Raw genomic sequence first — 22,521 nt, forward strand, 5'->3', positions numbered from 1 at the left:
TTTTTGGCGTGCTAAGCACTGAACCCAGGGCCTTGCCAGGCAAGGCAAGCAGCCTATCATTGAGTTCCATCCCTATCCCACCCCCCTGTTTAATTTTGAGACAGTGTCTCAATAAGTTGCCCAGGGTAGCCTTGGACTTGCCATCCTCCTTCCTCAGCCTCCCAAGTAGCTGGGATTACGAACATGTACCACCACACCCAGTCACATCAAAACATTTTTTAAGAGACTCTTTCCTGGTACTGTTTGCTGTCAACCAACTAAATACAAAGGATCCAGTGGAAAACTTAAAGACATCAGAAATAAAGATATGAAATTCCTCAATCACATGGAGGTCACAGGCCAAACAACTCAACAGTATGATCTGAGCAAGAAATAAACCTTTAAAGTCAAGCGTGGTGGTATATGCCCATAATTCCAGCACTCAAGGGGCTAAGCAAAAGGATCACAAATCCAAGCCTGAGCTATACAGTGAAATCCTGTCTCAAAAAAAAAACGAGGGGGATGGAAAGAGGAGGAAACCTTTATTGTGTTAAGTCTACTGAAATGCTAGATATGTTTTAAAAGATAGCATTAGTTAACCTAATACAGACATCTTACACAGCTAACACTCTCATTTACAAATAAGGAAACTGATTAAAAAGAAACCAGCATTCTAAAAATTATACTAGTTGATAAAGAGAACCAGGTCTTCTAACTTTCTAATGAAGAAACTTTAAAAAGAAATCCATGCCAAGGTTAGAAATAAAAACTATTATCTCAACATCCATTACAAGACCATAAAAGGGAGCAAGATAGTTTCTATAAAACCATACCTTAAATTTCTACAAAAATGCTGCAAAAATCTAAGACATCTATCCCAAGTGTTGTGACTGACACATTCTGACTTGTATCAAAAAAATATGGCTGAACTTTCTATACCACGAAAGATTTATAAATTATTATTCCACTACCTTCCTTATTTTCTAAGTATTTTTAAAGTAGATTATATAAATATACCATGAGAAGACGGTGTTTGCGATCATTTCTACGGAACAGTACCATGGGCGTTTAGGTCTATTAGGTCAAATATAGTTTCTATTATGCTTTTCTTTCTACAGAAGGAAAAAAAAATCCCAAGCTGTTAACAATACAGCACTCTCCCCTTATCTGTAGTTTCTCTCTCTGCTGTTTCAGTTAGCCAGTCTGAAAATATTAAATGGAAAATTCCAGAAATGAACAATTCATTAGTCTTAAATTGAGCACAATGATGAGCATGATGAAATCTCATGCCATTCTGCTCCATCCTGACAGGAACATAATTCATAATTCATCTCTTTGTCCAGCTTACTCTACCCTTATGTCACTTAGGAGACCTCTAAGTTGTCATACTGGCTGACTTGGCATCATAATACTTGTAATGATTATGTTCAGGATATCCTTATTTAATAACACCAAAAACACAACAGTACTGATGCTGGAAATTTTACTACAGAATATTGTTAGAATTATTCTATTCTATTATTAGTTACTTTGTTAATCTTTTATTGTGTCTAATTCATAAGTTAAATTTTATCATAGCTATGTATGTACTTAGAAAAAAAAAACCTCAGTGTATAGGATTTAGTACTACTTATAATTTCAGGCATCCACTGGGAGTGCCAGAACTTATCCTCATAGATAAGAGAGGACTAATATAACTCAAGTCAGATTTAAAATAATCACCACTAACAGATCATCTGCTCTCTCTTTAATTCTGCCATAAGATGAATTTAATGTCAGGCTATCACCTCACTTTGCTTATAAAACAAAAAGAATTATCCATGAAGTTCTTTTTCAGCTAACATTTTGTCATTTGACTAAGTTCCAGTCAATAAAATTTGAGCATTGACTAGAACCATAAAAAAATCATTGTTATTTGACTATTTTTTACATACAGAAACTGTAGTTTCATATGGCTTGACCTGACAGTAAGTGCCAAGCACTGAGTTCAAAACTAGTACTAATTTTTATTAGGTATGTAAGGTATGAACACACATTTCTTTTTTCTACTTTTTTATAATTTTTTTTGGCAGTACAGAGGATTGAACTCAGGGCCTCCAGTATGCTAGGCAGGCACTATACCACTCAATTCATGCTCCCAGTCCTTTTTGCTTTGGGTTTTTTCGTTTTGTTTTTGGTGGGACTAGAATTGAACTCAAGGTTTCATACTTGCAAAGCAGGTGCTCAATTGCTTGAGGAGCACCTCCAGCCCTGATTTGTTTTTCATAGGGTCTTGAACTGTGATTCTCCCATCTCTGACTTCCAAGTAGCTGGAATTATAGATATGAACCACAACAACCAGCTTGTGCAAGTTTTTTGAGATAGGGTCTCACTAAGATTTGCCTGGGCCTTCAACCATGATCCTCCTATCTCCACCTCCCGAGCAGCTGCAACTATGGGCATGCCCCAATATAAGTTTGGCTCATATTGTTTCCAAAAAAAAATAGTATGCTGAGAGAAAGGTTCTTTAACTGTTACCTTTAGAACAACAACAAAAAAAAAAAAAACCCAAAAAACTATATATACTTATATACATACACTTCTCCTGGATACTTTATAGATATTTGTTACTTATTGGGGGAAGAGGGTACTGGGGTTTGAACTCAGGACCTCATGCTTCCTAGACAGGCATTCTACCGCTTCAGCCACTCCACCAGCCCTGTTTCGTGTTGAGTGTTTTCAAGATAAGGTCTCTCAAACTATTTGCCTGGGCTGGCTTCGAACCTTGATCCTCCTGATGTAGCTAGGACTTCAGGCGTGAGCCACCGGCACCTGGCTCAATGTGCTTTACTTATAAAGAAGCTACACAATTTCAGTTAATGAAAAATAGGATGAGAATCAGGATTATTTAGTCAAATATTTTGGCCAAAATTATTGCTATGCAAATTTAAGTCCTGCTTCTCTATTATTCCGTGAGTTTAGACTTCCTTTTAATTAAGGATTTAAGATTAAGTCTGCCATGTCAGGTTCTCAAAACCTAAAATTACTTGTAAATAGGCATTCCCACAAGAAACTGTATCAGTAATGCTCACATTCCACTTAAATAAAAAGGTTTCTATAAAATACTTGGCAATATTTTAAAAACAGGAATTTAGATTGGTCTTCCAGACAGATGTATGATTCTTATGAAACATTACATCAAGATGCTTTACTACAAAAGCAACACTAAGATGCAAATTGTTTTGGGGTTTTCTTTGTTTGAGATAGGGATTCACTATGTAGCCCAAGTTCACTATGTAGCCCAATGCTGGCCTGAAACTTTGAGATACTCCTGTCCTGCCTCCAAAGTGCTAGGATTACAGATATGTGACACCATGCCTGGTAAATCATTAACTATATTCCTTTTTCTTTTTTGGGGGAGTGAGGGGGGAGAGGCAGGAGTGGGGTTTGAACTCAGGGCTTTGCATTTGCAAAGGAGGTGTTCTACTGCTTGAGGCATACCTGCAATCCGCCTTCCTCTGGTTATTCTGGAGATAGGGGTCTCACAAACTATTTCCCCAGGCTGACCTCAAACCTTGATCCTCCTAATTTCACCCTCCCAAATAGCTAAGATTACAGGCATGAGCCACTGGCACCAAGTTCATTAACTTATATATATATTTTTTTTTCAGTACTGGGACTTGAACTCAGGACCTACACCTTGAGCCACTCCACCAGCCTTTTTTTGTGATGGGTTTTTTTCAAGATAGGGTTTTAGGAACTATTTGCGTGGGCTGGCTTTGAACTGCGATCCTCCTGATCTCTTCCTCCTGAGCAGCTAGGATTACAGGCGTGAGCCACCAGCGTCTGGCTCATTAAGTTATATTCTCAAGAATATATGAAAACTTTGTTTCCTTTGTACAGAGCACTGGTGGCAACACCAAAAAAAATAAATAAAGTCTTTAGACTGGCATACTTACATAAAAAAAAAAACTGATATATAATTGGCAAATTGTCTATTTCTGAAAATAGAATGTGTGCCTCTAAAGAGGTCAGAGCATCTACTCAATCAAATACTTCAGGCTAGTGCTATTTCAGTATTTAACACTGTCTAAGCATTAAAAAAAAAAAAAAAAAGAACCCGAGGCCTTATTTATAGAAATTTCTGAAATCCAGAAAAACAAACTGTCCACACTATCCCCAGGACAAGTATTCGGAAACAAATCTAGAGAAAAGGACAGTATATTTCACAGCAATAGAACATTTATTAGAGTAACCAACTCTAATACATTTACAGACAACAATAACAAATAAACAATAACAACAATCAAAAAAATCCCTAGCAATGTGAGCCTTGCATTTCCAAACAAATCACAAAACTCTGGAAAGGGCATCTAAATCCAACTTCTTTGTTTTATAAGTAAGAGGGACAAGAACTTAACAAAAGAGATTTGTCCAAGGTCATCCTTGATTCTCAACTAAAATTAGGATTTCCTTTCTGTCCTGTATTCCAAATCAGGGAGCAGAGTAAGATAGAAAGTATTATAATTCTGATCAGTTCCTACCTTGAGTTATAATGCTTTAGTTTTCTCAGGGGTAAAAGTCCAGTTATAAATACCTACTGGATATAGCACCAAATAGCTATCCTATCCTTTTCCAGCTAGCATGCTCACATCATATGGATTCTTTTCTATTTAATTATTGGTTACTACAGAAACCCTGGTTAAAGCTCATAAGAGTCCAATTTAACACTATACAAGTAGAAAAATGAGAATATTAGTTTTCTTCTCACTTTTCTTTAATAATTTTTTAATTGAGATAAAATCTACATAACATTTAATCTACCATTTTTAAAACATACATTTCTCCCTAGTTTCCAAGAGTCCTTAATAATTCTGAATTAGCAATGCGTTGGTCTAAATGTAGAAGAGCCACTCAGTTTTCATTTAATTCATCTTAAGATATGATGGCCAAAACCTATGTTCCAACCTTAGGTGTATCCTGAGCCCCTTTATCATCCTAATCTCTTTCTACACGTGGCCAGCCAGAGTGCCCATGTACTGTGCCAAGTACCTTTCACCTTCTTCCACATATCAGTAGTATTCTATCACACAGAAAACCCACACTACTGCCCTAAACATAACCACAAAGTCAAGCCTATTGTGTAGTTAGCCTATCTGGCATGTTTTTGTCTCAACAAATACTTAGAACATTGCACACTACTTAGAAAAGAATGATCTCATCCTATTAACCCAACTACTCAACTTTATCAAAAAGCTTTTTGTTACAAGCTGTGATAACCCAGGAAACCTGATCTGTTTTTACTGCTTTGGCAAAGAAAAGGAAAAGAAAGCATAGGAAAAACACTGCTTACACAGTAAACATTTTTTTAAAATTCACTTATTTTACAGAGTTTTCCCCTTCTTTGGTGTCTGGTTACAAGTGAACAAAATGTGGGCATAAGCAGTTAAGAGCACATTTGAGGCCCTTAGTTCAAAAATCCTAGTGACACCAAAAGCAAACAAACAAAAATAAAACACAAATGAACAAAATGAAGAACTTTCAAACTTGTTTAATGCTAAAAAATATATACATTATCATTATTGTGATGCTGGGTGCTGGTGGTTCACGCCTATAATCCTAGCTATTCAGGAGGCAGAGATCAGGAAGATTGAGGTTCAAAGCCAGCCTGGGCAAATAGTTCACAAGACCCTATCTTCAGAATACTCAACACAAAACAGGGCTGGTGGAGTGGCTCAGGGGTAGAGCACAAAAAAAAAAAAAAAAAACCCAACTCAAGAAGAGAATGGAGTAGAAGATATCAGTGCATTTCACAGTGACAATTAAGTATTGATTCATGAAAATTCTATTGCATGAGTATGTATGCATGTGTATGGGTAATGATATAAAATGTGTGTGTGAGTGTGTAGACACATACCATGGGTATGATCAAAAGAAAAAAACTGAAGACCTAAGAATTAGAAAGACACAGCACACTTTTCTTTGCTTCATTCATTCACACATTTTATTTTACAACTACCATGCTCCCAGAACTAAAACACATACTGGTAAGCACCCAAAGATCACTCTAAAAACCCTTACTATTGAGTTCACAGTTTATAGAATAGACACATATAGGCATAAGTCATAAAAACAGTGTAAGCACACATCATAAAGCGTTTTCTGCAGGTCATAAAGGCTTTCACCATGATAAAGGCAGTTGAGGTCAGTCTTGAGAAGGTGCAAAAGAAAAGAAAGTTGTAAAGTATTTGAAAATTGGTTTTTGGTGGTGGTGGTGGTAGTGGGGTGTGTGTGTGTGTGTGTGTGTGTGTGTGTGTGTGTGTGTGTGTGTGTGTGTGTGTGTGTGTGTTGGTGGTGGTGGTAGTGGGGTGTGTGTGTGTGTGTGTGTGTGTTGGTGGTGGTGGTAGTGGGGTGTGTGTGTGTGTGTGTGTGTGTGTTACTAAGGATTGAACTCAAGGCCTTGTGCATGGTAGGCAAATACTCAACCACTGAGCTATACCCCCAGCCCCAACCACTCTTATGTTAGCTACATTTGTTCTAATACAGCCTCTTGTCTTTTTTTTGGGGGGGTGGGGTGCGGTGGGGGAAGCAGTACCAGAATTTGAACTCAGGGCTTCACTCTAACTTGAGCCACTCCTCCAGCCTAGTGTTCTGTTTGTTTGAGACAGGGTCTTTCACTGCAGGCCAGCCTTGTCTCAAACTCTTGATCCTCCCACCTCAGTTTCCTGAGTACTGGAATTTCAGAGGTGCACCACCTTGCCAGTTTGTTTTGTTTAGTTTTTTTTCTAGAGTTGGCTGTGACCCACAATTTGAAATTTTCAGTTCTGGTAAAAAAGGTAAAAAAAAAAAAACTTAATAGAAAGATATTAAAAAAAAAAAAATAGTTTTCAGTCGGCCATGGTGGCACAAGCCACTAATCCTAGTACTTGTGAGGCAAGGCAGGAGGATTGTGAGTTCAAGGCCAGCATGAGCTACAAATCATGACTCTGTCTCAAAAAAATCAAGGACTAAGTTTGTAGCTCACTGGTGGTTTACCTACTATGTGCAAGGCCCTGGGTTCAATCACCAACACAACAAAAATAAAAGTAGTTTTTAGTTTTCCAGTGTTTACAACCTCCTAAAAACATGCTTCTCACAGTCTTTCATCTCTCTCCAAAGGAAAACAGAAAACCTAAGAAGTGCCTGATGCAGAGCCCCAATTCCTACTTCATGGCTGTGCTCTTCCCAGGACGCTATAAAATAACTATTGTCTTTGGTCGCATACAAGCAGTAGTTTTGTATGTTGGCTACTCCTCTTTCCCCTGCCAACCTGCAGGACAAAAGCAAGCTTACAGAAGGATGCTCTCTTTCAAAGATAGAAGCAGCACTGAAAGTATCCTAAATTAAGAGTTAAAAAAAGCACCCTAAATTAAGAGTTAAAAAAAATCCTAATAAGCACATTATAGATATCAAAATAAACAAAAGTAGTTTTCAAACTGTAATGTAGACAACCCTAGGAAGGTGGTTTAAAGTATATTACAGATTCCTACTTCCAGAATCAGATTTGGTAAATCTAGGGAGGGGCACAGGGATCTGCATTTCAAAGTAGCCCAACTGGTTCTGATATAGATGATAAAACTCTCCTTATCAATAGTTGCTTCTATGATTTAATCTCAGAAGTCACAGCTTGAACTACTCTTATACTAAATTGAAGGTTAGCCAAAGTGTTTGAAAGAGGATTCTGCCCTGCTAATAGATCTTCAAGCTGTTTGGCTCAACAATTCTTTTATAGACTTCCACCAAAACAACTTGGTAAACCACCAAAATCTAACTGTTCCTCTTAACTTATAGTCCTTAGCCCCAGAAAACAGAGAATGATATGAATGAAAGGCATTTTTGTTACCAAGTCATTTGCTTTATAACTGAAAGGGCTTTTGAAAAATAGTCACTTTTATCATACAAGTGACATATGTATTCATCAGTTTGGAATCCTGACATACAAGAGGATTGTAGCTCAAAAACAATCATTAGCAGCTCAGAATCTGACCCCAAAATTCTTGAGTCATTGCTGAAATAAATCTTCCCTAAGAGCACCCTACAATACAAGCCTCCACTACATGTCATTATAAGCCATTATAAACTCTTGGTTCTTGCTGGGACTCAAGCCTGTTATCCTAGCTACTTAGGAGACAGAGATCAGGAGGATCTCCGTTCGAATCCAGCCCAAGCAAATAGCTCGCAAGACCGTATCTCAAAATCTCAAAAAACCCTTCACAAAAAAGGGCTGGTGAAGGGTTCAAGGTGAAGGCCCTGAGTTCAAGCCCCAGTATGGCATTAAAAAAAAAAAGCTCTTGGTTCTTTAAGAACCAATTCTTTAAATTAAGCAAAATCAGTATTAAAGAGCATCAAACAAAAATGAATTCAAAATGGATTTAAGAAAACAATTTTTGAGCTGGGCCCAGTAGCACACTATAATCTCATACTTAAAGAGGATGAGGCAGATCACTTGAACTCAGGAATTCAAGCTGAGCCCAGGTAACTCAGCCAGACACCACTAAAAGAGAAAGAGGGAGGAGGCAGGGAGAGGACACCTATAATCCCAGCTACTCTAAGAGACTGAGGCTGAGAATTTAACAAAAGAAGTGCAGTGCAATTTATACTGTGTAAAACACAAACCACTGCTGAAAGAAAGTAAAGAAGATCTAAACAATTGGAAAAGATATCCCCCAAGTTCATGGATCATGACTACTTAACAATGAGATGACAATACTTTCCAAAGACTTCATAAAGACAATGAAATTTCTACCAAAATTCCAGCTAGTTTCTTTGCAGAAATTGAAAAGCTACTGCTAAAATTCATATGGAAATTCAAAAGACTCAAAATAGCCAAGACAAAACTTGAAGTAAGAACAAAATTGGAGGGCTCACATGTCCAGATTTCAACATATTATAAAGCCACAACAATCAAGACAATATGGTACACAGTGCTAGTATAAACATAAAGCAAATGGCAGGCTGCCCATGGCTCACGCCTGTAATCCTAGCTACTTGGGAGGCTGAGACTGGAAGGATGGAGGTTGGAGGCCTGCCCAGGCATAGTTCACAAGACCCATCCTCCAAAATAACCAGACCAAAAGTGAACTGGAAGTGTGGCACAAACAGCAAGGTACCTGCTTTGCAAAGCACAAAACTCTGAATTCAAACCTCAATACCACCAAAAAAAAAGAAAAAAGAAAAAAAATCAGTAAGTGTTTTCAAAGATAAGGGAACTGGAACCCTCATACACTACTAATGAGAACATAAAAAGATACAGCTACTTTGGAAGTCTGCCAATTCCTCACAAGGTCAAACACAGGAGTCGCCATGACTCAGACATTCCACTCCAATGTATATACTCAAGAGAAATGAAAACATCTATCTATACAAAAATTTGTACCCAGCTTTTTCTCTTCAGCCAGATGGCCAAGCAGGTCAGTGCCAGAGAGTGTGGGGACAGATGCAGAGATGCAGGTCTTCATGAACATGCTTATGGGCAAGAATATCACCCTCAGGATTGAATACCCAGTGATCCCATGGAGAATGTAAAGGTAAAAATCAAAGACAAGAAGGGCATCCCACCTGATCAGTAGAGTCTGATATTTACTGGCAAACAACTGGAGGAAAGCTACACTCTGTGACTACATCCAGAAAACAGTCCAGACTACACTTGGTGCTCCACCTGCACCAGCTTTCCCCAAAATAGAACTGCAACAAGATGATCTGCCAACTGCCACAAGAAATGTGGCACAGGCTGACTGAACTCACTGTGTAGCCCAGGACAGCTTCAAATTCGTGATCCTCATGCCTGAGCCTGCCAACAACCTCTGCCCCCAAGAAGGTCAAGTAACCCCTCCGCTGGTTCCTCTGTCCACTGATGGGTGACCTCCTGACCAGGTCCTATTTCCTTGGGACTTCAATAAAGCTTCCCTTACATTGACTAGAGCAGTTATAATTATATAGGAAAATCCAAAGAAACCAGTACTTAGTACACTGTAGTACATTAGAAATACTGAAAACTACACTGTTTAATTTCTTTATACAAAATAAAAGTAGCCTATGTGTGATCCTGCATGCCTGTAATCTCACAGCACTTGAGAGGCAAAAGCAGGAGGATAGAGAATTTGAGGACAGTTTGGGTTACACAACGAAACTCTATCTGAAAAGACAAAAAAAAAAAAAAAAACAGGAATAGTTTGAACAGTGCTTGCCTTCTCATCCTACAATTCAAGATGAGTTGGTATCTTTTTCTATGGCTTAGCAAACTGTCACAATTCTTTCTAAGTTTGGAACACCTTCCAAAATTTTAGTTTGTACTTTCAAGAGTTCTTTTAATGTAAAACTTCTTGCCAGCATCACTTCCTCTGGAACATCTTCATGTTTTTGACCAGGTCACACTTTCCTCATTTATAGAGATAAGCTCATCTTCACTAAGTTTTTTTGGCTACATATTATCTTTTGAATGGTGTGGCAGCATCAGCATTCCCCCAGTAAACTGTTTCTTCTGTAAATCCATTCACTTGTAATTTGAGCTTTACTTTTGGGTTTTTGAGGAACTTTTACCTTTTATTTTCTTTTGTTTTCTGAGACAGGGTCTCACTACAAAGCACAGGCTGACTGAACTCACTGTGTAGCCCAGGATAGCTTCAAATTCGTGATCCTCATGCTTGAGCCTCCCAAATGCTGGATGCATACACTTTTATCTTTGTAGGTCAACTCTGCCTTTTAGCTATCCATTTTTATAGATCATCAAATGGGTTTATCACTGGAAGAAGAGTGAACACATCTGCATGCTTTGCTGCCTATTCATGAACTGAGTAACAGACATATAGTGACCAGTCACAGACAGCCATTGACAGAAGTGAACTAAATGATCACTTAATATACATCTTTCATTTATGTAAAACTTTGTGAACAAAAGAACTAGCAATTTTTTACTTCATGCAATTCATCATAGCCAATATACTTTGTAAAATTTAAACCATGTAACTAGGAGGTTGTTATCCAACTAAACCATGCTAAGTAAAATTTGTACATATCTGAACCACATAAAGACTCCTTGTTAGAGTTGGTGGAGTGGCTCCTAGCAAGCACGTGACCCTGAGTTCAAATCCCAGTACCATAAAAAAAAAAAAAAAAAAAAAAGACTCCTTTTTTATCAAATCATAAAGTCATGGCACTTAAAAGGCTCCTTCAGTGCTGGGCTCAGTGGATCACACTTGTAATTCTAGCTCCTGGGGAGGCAGAGATAGGAAGGACTGCAGTACGAAGCCAACCTGGGCAAAAGTTCTCAAGAAACCCATCTCAACCAATAAAAGCTGGGCGTGGCAGCATGCACATGTCATCAAAGGTACCTGAGAAGCATAAATAGAAGGACTGTGATCCAGGCCGACCTGGACAAAAACAAGAGACCCTATTCGAAAAAATTACTAAAGCAACTCTTTTGGGAAGGGGACTTTCTTTTTTTTCCAGTACTGGGTAAATGGCTTAAGTGGTAGAGTACCTACCTAGCCAGTGCAAGGCCTTGAGTTCAAAGACCAGTACTAGTGCAAAGTCCTGAGTTCAAACCCCAGTACCACCAAAAAAACCTCTTTCAAGGGAATCTAATCTAACCACTGAGTGTATGTGGATCCTTGAAATACATGATCGCTGACCATCTTTTCATGGTCTATCTGACAACTTCAAAACTTCAAGTAATATTTACATATAACTTCAGAAGGTGCCACTGTTTCACTATTGAACAGCTAGAAAAAGCCTTCAAACTAGCATATGGTCAAGAACACAGTTTCTAAAATCAAACTGCCTGACTTCTCATTCTGGCTTTTCCTATGAAACTAGGTAACCCTGGTTGTCACATAACCTCTCTAGGATTTTCCCTCATCTATAAAATAAGTATGTTAAGACCTGCAATCATGAAGTTGCTACAAAGGTTAAATGAGATAATCCATGGAGAATAATTATTTCTAGCACACACCAAGAGTCTACTAAATAATTACCATCATCACCATCATCATCTGTGGAGTGCCTCATCTTGCTTATCCATTTCACAGGTCTTGATTCAAACCCTCTTCCCTCACATGGACTCCTCAGACTCAGAAAACCGTCTCTCACCTCTCACCAAGTTCTCCATATGGTCACCAGAATCAGCTCCCTAAAAGAAAATCCCAGCCGGACACCAGTGCCTCATGCCTATAATTCTAACTACTCAGGAGGCAGAGATCAGAAGGATTGCAGTTTGAAGCCAGCCCAGTCAAACAGTTCTCAAGACCCTATCTGAAAAAACCGGTCACAAAAAAGAGATGGGAGTGACTTGAGGTGTAGGCCCCAAGTTCAAACCCCAGTACCAGAAAAAAATAAAAAAGAAAATCGCCTTCCCAAACAATTCTGCCTAAAGCCATAAGATAAGGGTAGAGTAGGCACAGTAAGTCATAGTCCTCTTTTAGGGATAGAGAGGAAGTCATGGTAGCCCAAACAGTGCGTGAAATACTAAGCAGGGTGAGAGCGGAATTCATGTGGTAAGGTATCCTGGCCCAACTTATTTAACTTATTAGAAGTTAGAAAGACGGGCTGGCGGAGTGGTTCAAGTGGTAGAGTACCTGCCTAGCAAGGGTGAAGCCATGATTTCAAACCCCAGAACTGAAAAAAGGAGTTGGAAGATGGCTACTTTTTTAGTTTAGTTTTATTTTGTTCTGAACTGAAAAGTTTTAACACATATCTCAGGCTGGCCTGAACTGGAGTCCTCCTGTCTGAACCTCCCAAGTGCTGGGATTACAGGGCATCCATCACCACACACTGCTAAAAGACAGCTAACATTTTAGAAGATCAAATGAAACTGACAAAATAAGAAAACATAGATAATAGTCTAAGAGGTGGAAATATGACTCAACTGTGAAAAGGAAACTAACTTATGGTAAATCAACACAATGACAATACAAAACATACTCTTCAACTTTTTTCTTTTTTTCAGTGCTGGGGATCAAATGCAAATGCCTTGTGCATGCCAGGTGAGCATTCTACCACTGAACATCATCCCAAAACCTTGATTATTACTATATTTCAATGAGTAATCACAATTTCTTGGAAGTAGGTTAGTGTTTTGTTCCCTAATTTTATTTTCTCGGTGTTTTGTTATTTTCTCAGATTCTCACTGTATTCATTTTCAAAATAAAATTTCATGTGGAATGATGCTCTCTCTTGAACTTGTTCTTTTAATTTGGAGGTACTGGGGTTTGAACTCAGGGCCTTATTATGCTTGCTAGGCAGGCTCTCTCTTGAACTTGTCAACAAGAGAAAACTCCCAGCAAAGCCTGGTCATCAGCTTCACAAATATTTATTTTAAAAAAATGCTAGTTCTTCAACAACACATCCCTGCTTTTTCTGTCTTTCAAAAACAGAGAAAGCATAAAAGATAAAAGGAAATAGAAAAGGAAAACAAGAACAAAAAACAGCAGACAATATTAACTCTGAAACGAAAATAGGATGTAGAACTGTAATGATCATGATCACACTGATAATCTCCCATTACACCAATGTAAGAAAACCACAGATAATGAACCAACCACAGCCTTCTTGTATTACAATCTCACGTACTTGGCTCTGGATTTGGGCCTCCTAATCAAAAGTAAAACTACTATCTCATATTTATTAACTTCTAGTATTTAAAAACCAAGTAAAAGCCTGAAAAGAATTGCCAGACATGGCTGCATGGCACTTGCAAAACACACAATTTATTATCAAATAGACATAGATTGGAACCTATCCTTTTGTTGGAAAAACCTTGGGTATTCACTTTTTCTAACCTCTACCACACCAGTTTTTTGGTTTGGTTTGGTTTGGTTTTAGGGGCCGGGTGTTGGCGGAACTGGGGCATGAGCTGAGGGTCTCACGCTTCCAAGGCAGGTGCTCTACCACTGGACTCACTCTACCAGCCCTTTCTTATGTTGGGTATTTTCAAGATAGGGTCTTACAAACTATTTGCCCTGTGTGGCTTCAAACCACAATCCTCATAATCCCATGTAGCTAGGATTCACCCCATTATTAAGATAAGGAAGATGTCTTCATAGAAAGATTATTATGATTATCCACTAAGGAGGATGAGGAAGGTTTATATGTCTGAGGCCAGCCTGAGTTAAGTGGAGAGACACAATCTCTAAAAGAAAAAAGGAAATTAAGATTATGAAGACTTGTGTTGTATGAAAGGCGAGAAGGTTAGAACTCCCCTTGACAAGGATAGAAGAGGCCCTTGGGACTAAAAACACACATAACGTTAAGGTGGTGCCATCAACTTTGTGGCATTTAACCATTGTTTTTTTTGTACCTGAAGAAATGTAAATCAGGTTAAAATAAAGACACCTCCACACCCATGTTCACTGCTGTATTATTAACAATAGCTAAGCTATGGAAACAGGCAAGATGTCCCACAACTGAAGAATGGATTAAAAAAGAAAAAAAATTTTTTAAAAACTGATGAATGGATTAAGAAAATGTGGTATTTATATACAATGGAATTTTATTCAGTTATAAAGAATGAAATTTTGAACTAATCAAGTAACTCCAAAATAACCACAGCAAAAGTACTGGAAGTGTGGTTCAAGCAATGAAGCGTGTGTTTTTGTTTGTTTTGTTTTTATAAAGCTAAACATGTGATATCTATGCCACTAAATAGTAATTAGTAACAAAAAGGAACAAATTATTATACATGCAATAATTTGAATGGACTAAGAGAATATTATGCTTAATAAAGCTAATCTCAAAAGTTCATATACAATAAGATTCTCCTTCTATGACATTCTTGAAATAACAAAACTACAGAGATGGAGACTAGATCAGTATTCATCAAAGGAGAGGGATAAGGATGGGGAAGGGATTGTGAACATGGAAAAGATAGCAGAATAGTTCTTTATCTTAATTGTCGTGGTGGCTACAGGAATCTAGACATGGAATAAAAGTACATAAAACTACACATACGACACACATGAATGCAGGCTAAAAAAGTGAAATCTGAATAAGATCTACAGTCTAGTAGTTATGTGCCCATGTCCATTTTCTGGTTTTGATATTGTACTACAGAGATGTAAAATTCACTATTGTGAAAAGCTGGGTAAATGGTACATGGGATTCTATACTATTTTCAACTTCATTTGAGTCCATAATTATTTCCAAATAAAAAGTTAAAAAATAAGAGCATTTGTGGATTCATTTTTCAGATTTCACTGGGATCCACTTTCAGATTTCACTGAGAAACATTACACAATGGTAAAAAGCAAGAGGTACCTATCATTTACTTAATGACTCTTTGTACCCTTTCTTCATTGTAAAATTCTTTATTCCTAACTAAGTCTTACTAAATTTCCCAACCACAAAGTCTATCAAGAAAGTTCTCAGGGGCCAGGCGCCAGTGGCTCACACCTGTAATCCTAGCTACTCAGGAGGCATAGATCAGGAGGATTGCAGTTCAAAGCCAGCCAGGGAAAATAGTTCAAAAGACTCTATCTCAAAAAAAAAAAAAACCCACAAAATAAGGCTGGTAGAGTGACTCAAAAGGTAGATCACCTGCCTAGCAAGCGTGAGGCCCTAAGTTCAAACCCCAGCACCACCCCCAAAAATAAAAGGCTCTCAGGAACACATACTCTCGGCAAGTGGAATAATCAGGTTACTTGATTAGGTCAAAAGCCCTGAAGTCAAAGCAAAATAGTAATAAATTTGACTATGTAAAAATAAAAAACTTTCATGTAAAAAAAAATTTCACAAGTGGCTCTTGAGCTACAGGTACTGCTTTCTAAGCCATCTTGCTCAGAGCCTACTCTCCCTCTTCCTTAGGGAGTATACTTTCCTGCTTTCATTCTCTCTCACTCAATAAAACTCTGCTGTTCCTTTGCAAAAAAAAAAAAAAAAATTCTGTAAGAAAAGTCAAAAGGCAAAAGATAGGGAAAATATCTATATTACATATAATACACAATTGGCTAATTTCTATAATAAACTAAGAGCTCTCACAAACAAATAGAAAAACTACCAACAAATCAAGAGAAAAATGAACCCAGGACACAAACTCTTCATAGAAATTTGAATGAGCTGAGTGCCAATGAATGGCTCATGCCTGTGATCTTAGTTACTCAGGGGGTAGAGATAAAGAGGATCACAGTTTGAAGCCAGTCCAGGCAAATAGTTCCTGAGATACTATCTTGAAAAAACCTATCAAGAAAATGCACTGGCAGAGTGGCTCAAGTGGTAGAGTGCCTGCCTAGCAAATTCAAGGACCTGTGTTCAAGCCCCAGGGCCACAAAAAAAAAAAAAAAGACATTTGAATGACTAATAAATATATGAAAAGATGTTCAGGGGCTGGAAGTGTACCACAAGTGCTAGCAGAGTACTCCCCTGGCAAGCCCACGTCCTGAATTCAAATCCCAGTAACAAAAAAAAAAAAAAAAGATATTTAGCTTCTCTCATGTTAATACAAATTAAACAATGAGATACTATTTTCACAATGAAGAAAGGTTCTGTTTATATAATTTTCCTATAACTATTTGATTTTCTTTGTGTTATCTAACTCAAGTAATAATTACCCTTTTATCTGTAGTGCTGGGGATAGAACCCAGGCCCCTATCATCAACTTAAAAACAAAAACAAACTACCATATGATGTTACAACTTTTTTTTTTTTTTTTGGCAGTACTGGGTCTTGAACTCAGGGCCTCATATTTGCTAGGCAGTAGACAGACCCTCAGCCACTTGAGCCATTGTGCCAGTCCTTTTTTGTGTTGGATATTTTCGAGATAGTTTCAAGAACTATCTGACTTCAAACTGTGATCCTCCTGATCTGTGCCTCCTGAGTACCTAGGATTACAGGTGACACCCAGCTTAACTTTCTTTTTAATTTGGAAAGGTTCACATTTATTTATTTATTTATTTATTTTTACATTTAGGTTTCTAACAATAGGTTCAACTGTAAAATTTACTTCAATAAGTCACTACAATTCCCCTACAAGAAGTCTTGTTGGGGAGATAAAGGAGAATGATAAAAGGGGTGAATTTAACTAAGATACATTGTAAGCACTTTTGTAAATGTCACAATGTACCTCCAGTATGACAATAATAAAAAAAATTTTTTAAAAGAAGCATTGCAGACAGCACTGATGGCTCACACCTATAATCCTAGCTACTCAGGAGGCAGAGATCAGGAGGATCTCACTTCAGTGTCAAATAGATCATGAGACCTCATCTCAAAAAAAACCAACACAAAAAGGGTTGGGGGAGTGGTTGAAGGTGTAGGCCCCAAGTTCAAAGCCCAGTACTGGGGGAAAAGAAGCCCTGTTACTGCATCCACAAACTATGTATCTGATTTTTCTCAATAATATACATAAAAGGAACAAGGGATAGGACTAGAGATGTAGCTCAGTTTTGGAGCACTTGTCTAACATGCACAAGGCTCTGGGTTTGATCCACACCACCCCCCAAAAAAAAAAAATGATGACTTTTACCTTTCTTTAATACCTCGTACCTCCTAACATAAATAACATTATACAATACGAAAATTGACAAAGAATGGAGAGGTGAGAGACAGAAAGATCAACATCTTGAATCACGTTGGTATTACTAAATAGCATCATCTCTGAAAAGCATTCAATTTCAAACACAAAACAACACTCAAACTCACAAATCCTCTCCAAGTAGGCCATGCCACAACCAGCCTCTAAATTTACTTCTAGGACTACTGAGATTTTTCAAATAATTTCCATTAAAAAACTTCTTTGAAATAAACCATAAAATCATACTCCAAGGCACATTCTTTTATGTTATTATAGGTTTTTGGCAGGGTAGGGAATGAGGGAAGGAAACACTTTTAAAAAGATACGTAAAGTCTACCAATCTAGATAATGACCAATTAAAAAATAAACAAGAATCATTTTAATTCAACCTACCACCACATATCTTCTAAACTTTTACTTAGATTATTTTATTTTTGTGGTGTTGGGAATGGAACCCAAGACCTTCTAGTTGCTAGGCAAACCACAACATACCTTGTGCATTCAGAAAACACATAATCAAGCTTTGGGCTAGGGATCACCTTTCACTAAGTACATCCTACTATACTGTAGCAAACTGAGAACCACTACTACAGACCATAAAAATCTGAGGCTGATAGTAAAGAGAGATGGAATGTTGGGGGAAATAGAAAAGGAGACAAAGAGTTTCTTCTGGGGGAAGGGTTAATGAAAATGTTGTAAAAACTGATTTCAGTGATGATTATGCAACTGTAAAAATACTAAAAACCACTGAACAATACGCTTTAAATTGCTGAACTATATATCTCATTAATAGTACTTTTTAGCTGGTGGAGTGGCTTAAGTGGTAGAGTGCCTGCCTAGCAAGCATGAGGCCCTGAGTTCAAACCCGAAACCAGAAAAAAAAAAAGATAATCTTAGTACTATTTTTAAAAAATTCAGAGGGGAGGGTGAGGATGTAAATCAGTAGTAGAGCACTTGCATGAGGCCCTTGGTTCAATTCCTACATCTCCAAAATTAAAAAAAAAAAAAAAATCAGGGTGGGGAATGGCTCGAATAGTAGAGTACCTACCTAGCAAACTTAAAGCCCCAAATTTAAACTGAGTACTAAAAAAAAAAAAAAAAAAAAAAAAATCAAATTCAGATTCCACCTCAGATCTACTAAGTCAGAGTCAAAGGTGGAAAGACAAACTATTCTAAAAAAAAAAAAAAAAAACCCTCCAGGTGATCCCAATGATGCTAGTCTAGAATATCTAGGATACACTGCCAGATAGTGATGATTACCTCAAACTGAAAAATGCAGACTGTCCAAGGAGCACCTCTCAATGGTAACTGCTTGTAAAAGACTATGGAGCAGGTAACTTGGTAATTTTCCCCTTTATTCTAATTATTTAAATGGTTTCATAGCATTGTTACCTTTACAAAGGAAAAAGTAATAAATGCAATTACTATTAAGTTTAAAAATATGAGCTGAGCACCAATGGCTCACGCCTATAATCCTAGCTACTGAGGAGGCAGATATCAGGAGGATCGAGGTTCCAAGCCAGCCCAGGCAAACAGCTCAAGAAAACCTATCTCAAAAACACTCAACACAAAATAGGGCTGTGAAGTGGCTCAAGTGCCTGCCTAGCCAGCATGAGGCCCTGAGTTCAAATCCCAGTACAACCAAAAAAAATACGTTCAATAACATTTCAAATGTCTAATAACATATTTCAACTCTATGTTATGTTGAAAAATACCTTCCTAAACAAATGACATGTGCTTTCATTTTCAAGAAACAGAAATTAAAACTTCAAGTATTATATGCCTCTAGAGCTATGGTCATTTATAAAGTGATTTATAATTATTGGCTTCTATTTGAATTACACTACAGCTATCTACAACATACTAAGAAAAAGATTATGCAAAGTACAATAAAACTGAGTAGTAATATTTAATTAGACCTACTACATAAATCTAGACAGCCAATATTAAAAATTCTAAATATGAAAATCTAGATTTCCTAATAAATCTGAACATCTGGAAGTACATTACACAGCAATTAGAAAAAAAGCTACTGTGGAAAAGGTTTGAATCATTTTGGTTTATGTTTTGCAAATTCTAGCAAAAACTAATGCTAGGGTTCATTGAATCAAACAACTAGCATCTCTTCCTTCCTTCAAGAACAAACAAGAAAGCCATAATTATCTCAGCTTTTCTTCTGAAAAGCATAACCCCTCTTACAACATTATGGAAAATATGAACAAGAATTTTAATTTAAAAAGAATAATTTTAATAGGATTTTGTTAAGCCATGTGAACACTTTCATTTTTATTTTACTTCTAAACTTTAAAGTTCAAAGACCTACCCAAACATAAGTAACACTGAAGATAGTAGCTAATTCTGGTTTACTTCTCCATTTAGTAAAAACTAATGTCTAAATGCTGAGATTCACTTGTAACAGCATTTGAACTATCTCTCCGGGAATAACAAAGACTCCTAAATGTGTGACTTAATTGATACCACAAAAAAATGGTAGTGTTTTATATATGTATTTATTGTCAAAGAATGATGCTTACAATATATTGAAAGTTCGTAAGTAGTATATATGGTTCTTGTTTTAACAAAAATATATGTGCATAGTCACAGAAAATACCTAGAATATATGTGCACATATGTATATTTCAAAATATTACTTTTAGCAGACCATGATAGAAGTAATCCCAGTATATAAAACAAACATAAGATTGAAATGTGATGAAAAAGCAGAACAGCTAAGCACTGAAGGACCTCAGGAATAATATACAGTGATGAATGCCCTGAGGATTTTTTTCTTTTTTTTCCTTTTTGGTGGAACTGGGAGTTCAAACTCAGGGCTTCATGCTTGCAAAGCAGGAGCTCTACCACTTGAGTCACACCTCAGTCCATTTGCTCTGTTTACTTTTTTAAAGATAGGGGCTCATAAGCTAGAAAGCCAAAGACCCTCAAGTTACACAGCTTGAGGAAATCAGTGAATGGTACAGAACACCTGACATAAAGTAACACCAAGGATAACTTCTCAGCAACAACATAAGCAAAAGAGAATAGAATCATTAATTCAAAAGAAAATAAAAGCTGGGTGAAGGTGGCTCATTGTCTGTAATGCTACTCAGGAGGCAGAGATAAGAGAATCAAGGTTCAAGGACAGCCTGGAGCCTTATCTCAAAAATACCCTTCGCAAAAAAGGGCTGGCAGAGTGACTCGTGTGGTAGGCCTAGCAAGCATGAGATCCTGAGTTCAAACTCCAGTACCACAAAAAAAAAAAAAGAAAAAGAAGAAGAAAGAAAGAAAGAAAAGAAAAGAAAAAATGTGATCCTAACTATTTGGGAGGTTGAAATCAGGAGGAATGTGGTTCAAGGAAAGCCCAGGCAGATACTTCATGAGGTCCCATCCCCAAAACAAAGAGAACAAATGGACTGGAGATATGGCTCAAGCAGCAAAGTTCAAACCTAGGAAGAAGGAAGGAAGGAAGAGAGACAGGGAGGGAGGGAGGGAGGAAGAGAAGGAGAAAGGGAGGGAAGGAAGGAGGAGGGAAGGGAAGTATTCTTGCTCTCAATGCCAGCAACTTGTTTAATTAAAAAGAACGTCTCCAGTGGGCATTGCCTATACTCCTAGCACATGGAGGCTGAAACAGAAGGATCAAAAGTGTTCAAGGCCAGACTGGGCTACCATGTTTCCAAAAGAAAAATCTCATCAAGAGGGGACAAAGAGTGCTGGTGGAGTGTTCCAACTGGTAGCGCGCCTGCTTAGCAAACCTGAGACCTTGAGTTCAAACCCCAGCAACACCAAAAAAAAAAAAAAAAAAAAGAGGGGACAAAGATTGACTTGTTAGAGCCTTGATATGAAGAGACTACTTTGGGAACAAGCATAGGACCAGGAGTAAGAACAGTTCATCAATTCCAGCTATAGTCACTTCCTTTTTGGCCAGAGGCAAATGACTTCACCCACACACACATACACTTGAGTGGAAAAGAATAATTTAAAATTCCCAAGGGGGCTAGTGATATAGCTCAGTGGCAGAGCATTTGCCTAGCATACACAGGGCAAGAAAGAAAGGAAACACAAGAAGTGCTTAAAAGCTACTTTTGCTGAGGAACACTGACTCCTTTCTTGAGCCCACGAATTAATTGAAGGCAGGATAAAAGCTAGGAACCCGGATTCCATTTCATGCCTGTGTCCCTTCCTCTGAACTATTCTATCTTGCAGTCACTTTGCAGCCATCTTGAAATCCAGAAAGAACCAAACCACCTGCCAGGTGTCAATGACTCTTCTAACAAGGCCTAACTTGACCAATCATGAGCTGACAGGCCAGACCACTTGTGGCTACCACCTATGACCACTGGAACATAATTGTGACTGGGACTGTCACAGAATGAACAAGTGCACCTCTGGCCTTGCCCTCCCTTTTTCTGTTTTCTGGGGGCAATTAGCTCAGAAGAGACGTAAGATACATGGAGGAAACAAGGTAATTATGTTTGGGTTTTGTTTTGTTGGTACTGGGACTTGAACTCAGGGCCTCACACTTGCTAGGCTTGCTAGGCAGGTGCTCTATCACTTGAGGCACTCCACCAGCCCTGTTTTGTATTGGGTTTTTATGAGATAGAGTCTCCAGAACTATATGCCTTTGGGCTGGCTTCAAATTGATCATCCTGATCTCTGCCTCCTGAGTAGCTAGGATTACAAAAGTGAGCCACCAGCGCATGGCTGTTTTGTTTTGCTTTTGGACGGTACAAGAGTTTGAACTCTGAGCCTCCTGCTTGCTAGGTAAGCCCTCTACCACGTGAACCACTCTGCCAGCCCTCTGTTATGTTTTATTTGTGGAAAATCCTAACTACTGGGACTAAAACTGCCAAAGGCATGCACCCCAAATCTGACCCTGCCTATCTGAGAAGGTCCTATTTGAGACCTCTATCTGGTCCTGCAAAACTGGGACATCTGTTGGTGCCAATTTACGGGTGGCAGATTCAGGATAAGTGGCACTTGGGAATCACCCCCCATTTAATTTTGGAAGGATCTTGTGTCCCATTCTG

General features: G+C 37.9%; 1 protein-coding gene and 1 non-coding gene across 2 annotated transcripts in view; one reads left to right on the top strand and one right to left on the bottom strand.

The window, feature by feature from the left end:
• Nucleotides 1-22,521, bottom strand: part of Map4 (microtubule associated protein 4) — a 167,873-nt gene that overhangs the window by 140,477 nt on the left and 4,875 nt on the right.
• LOC141418732 (U6atac minor spliceosomal RNA) lies at nt 14,159-14,284 on the top strand. Its single transcript, XR_012443378.1, has one exon. It is a non-coding gene; the product is annotated as a U6atac minor spliceosomal RNA (small nuclear RNA).

The sequence above is a fragment of the Castor canadensis genome, chromosome 17 (assembly GCF_047511655.1).
Source record: "Castor canadensis chromosome 17, mCasCan1.hap1v2, whole genome shotgun sequence".
Classification (NCBI taxonomy): domain Eukaryota; kingdom Metazoa; phylum Chordata; class Mammalia; order Rodentia; family Castoridae; genus Castor; species Castor canadensis.